This window comes from Meleagris gallopavo, chromosome 3 (genome assembly GCF_000146605.3).
Source record: "Meleagris gallopavo isolate NT-WF06-2002-E0010 breed Aviagen turkey brand Nicholas breeding stock chromosome 3, Turkey_5.1, whole genome shotgun sequence".
NCBI lineage: Eukaryota > Metazoa > Chordata > Aves > Galliformes > Phasianidae > Meleagris > Meleagris gallopavo.
Window position 1 is genome coordinate 30,600,805 of NC_015013.2, and position 6,128 is coordinate 30,606,932.

The following is a 6,128-nucleotide window of genomic DNA, read 5'->3' on the forward strand; positions in this document are numbered from 1 at the left end:
AAAAAAAAAAAAAGGAAAAGAGTTCTTATTGTGAAGGAAATTCAGTGAGTATCACACTAGTAACAAAAATGATGTCCACGGAGAAGCATAGGGAATTGCTCAGGGAGGAGATGGAGAAAGAGAAGGATGAGTGGAAACAAGTTGGAAATTTAAAAAGAGAAGCTCTGAACAAGAAAAAGAAAATGGACCTAAAGGACCCATGCTTAGAAGAGAGACACTAAATGGAATTAGCTTCTCAAAATTACAGGAAAAGGGCTATTTACAGAGAGGTTTCAAGTAGAAACACGAGGAAGAACAGCAACAGTAGAGAGAGAACTCATTTCTGTCCCTTGTCTTTTGATTTCCACACTCAGAAACATTTCCCCTTCACTGTCCTGGCCCCATAATGCTGCCTCCATGTCTGCACTCCTGTATCTTTCTGCATCCCAGAACATAAAATTACTCTCATTCTGATGAGCCCACAAGAGAAAGCACTACAGTTTCTACTGCAGTTATCTTCTTTCTGATAGCTGAAGAGCAGTTGGTTCTCAGGCATATCTGGAGCAACCTCGTATTCTCATTTTTATTCTGCATCATCTATCTTATTATCAATTTTATACTTCTCTCTCAAGCTCTGTATCTGTTCTTCTCCCATTCTAAGCCTGTTTCTTCCTGTATTACATTCTGTGATCCCAATAGAACTATTCTGCTCTTCTGCACTGTCTGAACCTCCAAAGTCATTTTACTCCTTTTTCCTCCTTCACAGGAACTTTTTTTTTTTTTTTAAAACATACCCAATCAGATATTTTTCCTCTTCAGTACCTCTTCTAGGAGAATGAAACTACAGGTTTGCTATCCAGGTGTGCTACTAAGAGCACACAACCACAAGGAAAAAAACATATTAGATGTACTCTATTTGCAAATAAACATGCATTTTATAACTGTTCTGAAAGTTTCCTTCTTTACTGACCTTCTTTATTCAAATCCATAGCGGCCTGCAGTTTTTCACCAGTGAAGCCCAGTTCTCACACTGCTGCTACAAAGCATTTATACGTTAACCAACAAGGGGTCAGGACACACAGACATAACTTTTTCACTCGAGCATAGTTGTATTCTGTTGTAAAAACACTCCCAAAATAGTACATAAAACAATCTCATCTTCTCTCCATCTCTTCAAAAACATAAGTTCTCCATTAAAGAACCAGTGGCACTACGCCATATTTTTGCACTACTCTGTTCTCATCATTGACCCTCTCTCACCAGTTGACAATTCTTTCCTGTTATAACAGTGCTCCTATTGCATTGAAAAATGATATCAGCTTCCATAAATAACTAATGGTACTCACAAGCTAAATTTATCTAATGTGTGCCAAAATAAAATACTGCTCACCGCATCCCTGTTTCACTACATACTGTTCAAGTGTGTTTTATCTGCTGTAGATTTATTAAGGTTGTTTGGTGAACACGCCAAGAGCCTGAAATTCCCTCTTCTCTATCAAGAACCTACTCATCATGCAAGTCTGAGGCACAGCTTCAGTCCCACATGTATACCCTCCTCTCATTCCTGTTCCCCCGGAGCTGCATAGGTCCCTGGCTGTTAGTATAAATGCCTACTATGAATATTTTTCCACACACTTTCAGCAGACACAGCAATGCATTGAAGCGCGTGATACATATGCAAGGTAATTAAAGGCTACTGCCAGAAGATAACACATCAGCTTCATCAGAGCTTTACGGTAATGAAAAAGCATTTCAACAAAAGTGACAGAAAGAAAATACCCAAGCACTTCTACAAGGAGAGCTTGATCACTTTATGAAGGGGATTACAGGAGGTGGTTGCCACAGTAGTTCATGCACACAAGGCAGCCCTTGCAGGCCTGAAAACATGCTTTCAGCATTTGAAGCACTCTGATTTTAGATTGTTGAAAGGTACCTTCTAAATAAAGAACTACATTATCAACTTCGCATGTGAGAAAAGCTTTAAAGAATTAATTCTAAAATGTCTGTTTCACACCTGATGTAAAATATATATTTGAGTGGAGAGTAAGTCTTCAGTTAGGAGACACCTGAGAATACCTTAAATTCAGTGTCCGCAGTTTTTATTCCTGGAATGTCATTAGGAAATCACATGTTATGTAAACAAAAGGTTGAGTGGTACCCCTCTACAAATATTTATCACTTTTTTTCTAGTCAAACATACTTCTAACTTTAAGATTGAGATGACTACTCAAGAGTTAATTTAACATTTACATTCTATTTAAGCACAGAGGCCAGCAAATAGGTTTTGTTATGCTCATGCAAGTCTAACAAGAGGAGGATACAAAAGACAGAAGATTAGGCAGATTAAAAAAGGCTACAGAAGAACATTTACTATCCTGAAGTGTTTCCATAGCAGCCGAAACAATTATCAAAACAGATACACCAAAAGGAAGGCAAAGAAACAATATGAAAGCTCTCTGCCTGAAAGCAATCCATAGATATCAAGAATTATATATACCTTGTTCATTAACTTAATCATTAAGTGTCACCTACAACCTAATACATCACATAGGTCTTTGTAGCGATGTCCATGGCAGCAGAGAAATTTGCCACAGCAATGAGTATTATGACAACTGCTGTGGCTCCGTGGCACTGAAAACATATGGTTTCCTATGTCTGCTTTGCAAGATGGGGATTTCCACAGCAGAGTATGCTTACTATTTGTTCCCTCTCTCTCATCCCATTTAGGTTAAACAAATAAAAAAACAAAAAACAAAAAATGTTTGTTTTGTACAGCCCCCCTTGTCCCCAAGCCTCATCACAAAACACCGTTTTCAGTGGCACTAAAAAAAAAGTCAATCCCTGCTACTCCACACCATCTCACGGAGAAGTCATCTTTCTGAGTCTTTCTTTAAGCTTTCATAAGACGCACTGAATTAAAAATCAGATACTCGATTTTTAGAAATGCCAACATCCACGTCAACAAAAATTTGGGAATTTTTTTGGCCTCACCTTAAAGCTATCTGCAAACCTTCCCATTCACGTATTAACTAGCAGGCATCATCATTGCTGTGTAAATGTCAGTGCTCCTTGCTTATATTCTTTATGTAAGAACACAGCATCACATATAATCATTTTCTTTCTTATAAACTCCTGAGCCTTCCAGAAGACAGAGCACAACACAACGATTGTGTTGACAGCAGTGAGCAAGCGGCCTTCCATCTACCCACAGCTGAGATGCAAGATCCAAACACATAACAGCTTCCTATTGCGTTTTTCACTGCATGTTTACTTCTAAGTATATTCCTTCTTTTGTTTGTTTGGGTTTTTTTTTTTTTTGCATCAATCCATATAACCAGATTTCAGACATGCACAGGTGTGGCATTGGGTCAGCTGGAAGTGATGATACCTTCTTTATACTCCCCCCGCCATGGGAGGTCACCCCAAAGCACCACAATGGGCAAACTGCCACTCCCATACAGCCACTCCCAGAGGCAATCTCAAGAGCACCTCAGATTCAGCACAAGGCCCTCAGGAGCTTGTGGGTTTGAAAATCCATCCAGTGTATTATTCTGTTCAGAACGAATACTTTCAAAGTACTCTAAGTCTTGCCTTAAGAGCAACCAAAAAGCCACCCATTGTTGAGCAATCCCTGAAATTCTGTGCAAGAAGCTGAGTACAGAAATCATTATCCAAGGTTCTCTACAGCTCAGAATAATTGTATGTTGACATTGTACGGAGAGAAAACAAGTTCAGGAAAGCCAGAGAGCACCTACAAGTGAAAGGCAAATGGGTAACTTTGAGGGCAGAAAAGGCCCTGTGCATATGCAGTAAGAAAAAATAAAGTGCAAATATCCCATGAGGAAGTGGGAGGGGAAATGCAGATAAACAAGAAAGGTGACTCTGGTCACAATACTTCCATGCAGCCTCCAGAAGAACGAGCTAAGGAAGGACTCAGGTGGGAGCATGAAAAAAACTTACCAACTCTACCATTTCTAACGTATTGCATAAATGCTGATAGCCTCAAAGATGGTATCAACCTACTGATGTGCCATTTGTTTTCCAGCAATACCACCAGCCTCCACATAAGAGAAAACACCAAGGAAGAGCCTGATGCACTTAACCAAGACAAAAGAGTCAGGGTTTTAGTTTTAATGTATATTAAACAAACCAACCAAGCAAAACAACTGAACTTTTTTTTTCTGCACATGCAGCTGAAGGTTTCAAGCAGCCCGTCATTCCTCCACACAAACACATAGACCCTGCAGTCTTTTTAATTAATATCTAACAAGCCTTGAAATCAATTCCAATTAAGTTTCAGGTAACAGTCTAAGAAGCGTTAGTTATGAAATTATTGTGCCCTAATGCCAACGTGTTCCTTTTACCCCTGGAAAGACAGCTGGGTTTTAATGTTCACAGGCAGTAGAAAGAACACATTTTCCAGATGCCAGTATCTCCTGAAATAAGTGCTTGTGAGCGTGATCAGCAGCACAAAGTCCTTAGCAATTACTGACATACTAGGCTTCTAGTGTAAGCCGTCTCACTGCTAGAGCAGGGACCACACTCATTCCCTAGCAAAAAAAAAAACAACAAAAAAACAACCAACTAAGCTGAAATGTTGAGAAACAACCATACACTGATTTCTTCATTTCTAATTTTATCAAGATAGTGCCCAGCTCATTCAGCTTAACAAGTACAGTACAACAGCTCCTGAGTATCAAAGTGCATTCTGTCTCAGGCCCTAATCCCATAAAAACTGGCGTTCCAAAGCTCAGAGAAACATTCCTAATCAAATTCTATAAATGGTGCAACGCCTCTTTCAGTTTTTCTGACTCTCCGTGTGGGTGTTACTTTCTGTGAAAGAAAGGAAAGCAGCATGAGGAGCAGAGATGCAATTCAACAGCACCCTTTCTAATCCCCAAGGCACTGATAGCTATTTCACAACCCAACATCCTCCAGCAGCCTAGAAATGTCACCAAGAATACTCTGACTTCTTATCCTCTCACTGGATAAAGGAACTACAACCGCCAAGCATGCATCTTGTGTCATCACTGACAGCCCAGGCTCGACTTGGACATCACAACACAAGCAGGTACGCTCCACAGCTTCTTTAATGGACCAAGCTGGTACACTTCCACATGCTCCCAATACTCAAGGACTATTGAAGGTTTACCATTAACTGCTGTTTCAAACCTACAGACTATCTTAAACAGGTTCTATAGCAATAGCTGGACTCTGATAAGTTGGAGGGAATATAATACATGAAATATTTACTGAGCTTATCTACATAGATGGCTATAAGCATATCCTCAGCATGCAGATAACAGACAAGTTCTTTTTAGACTAGCCTCATGCTGAGATGCTAGTAGGACTGCAGCAAGTTGTGAAGGAGAGATGTGAAGAAAGGAAAGGCATTAGCATTGCCAGTGCCTAGAGGTGTGCGATCGGCTCTGTGAGGGAAGGAGCCGGCTGAGAGTGAGGCAGCATCTCTAGGTGGCCCCATTCCACACTCCCCTATTGGTGCAGGACTCCATCACTTCGGTTTCTTTTAACCAGAAACCAGTTGGATCCCAATTTCCATTTTTAGTTGAATCATGCCAGCATACACAGGTGATTATTAGCATGAACAGCACCCGACAAAATTCAAGTATTCTGAAACAAACAACAAACGTCTTTCAATACCAGTGGAGACTAAAAAGAGTTGGACTCAATCCTTACCGGTCCCTTCCAACTCGGGACATTCTGATTCTAAAAGTAGCGTGAGATTGATCAGGTTGTTACCCCGCGACCAAGTTCTCCCACCTGCTTTTGTAGGTCAGGCTTAACGGCTGCCGATTCTTCAGTTTCGAAACAAGTTTAAATGTTTTCCCAATACGATAAGCTGTAGCACTGCCTCGCAGGAAAGCTCGGTTCCACCGGGGAGGGGAAGGGGCAGCAAAAAGGGACGGACGCCAGGCATTCAGCGGCCGCGAGAACGGCCACCTGGCAGAACCCAAACTCCGCAACCGAACGGCGTTCACCGCGCAGCCCCGCCGCGGTAAGCCAGGAGGGCACCCACCGGGCTCCGGCGACGCCGAAAAGCCCCCAGAAGCGGCACACGGCCGCGACCCACCGCGCTCCGGAACGCGGCAGAGGCGGGAGAACGGAAAGTTCGGAGGCACCCCCACACC

The 6,128-nt window shown here is 41.6% G+C and overlaps 1 long non-coding RNA gene across 1 annotated transcript in view; it reads left to right on the plus strand.

Annotated features, from left to right (window-relative positions):
- Positions 1–4,591: 4,591 nt before the first annotated feature.
- LOC104910184 overlaps positions 4,592–6,128 on the plus strand; it is a 30,426-nt gene continuing 28,889 nt past the window's right edge. The window contains exon 1 of the long non-coding RNA XR_004159198.1: positions 4,592–5,050. This is a non-coding gene — a long non-coding RNA (uncharacterized LOC104910184). The remainder of the gene's footprint in view (positions 5,051–6,128) is intronic.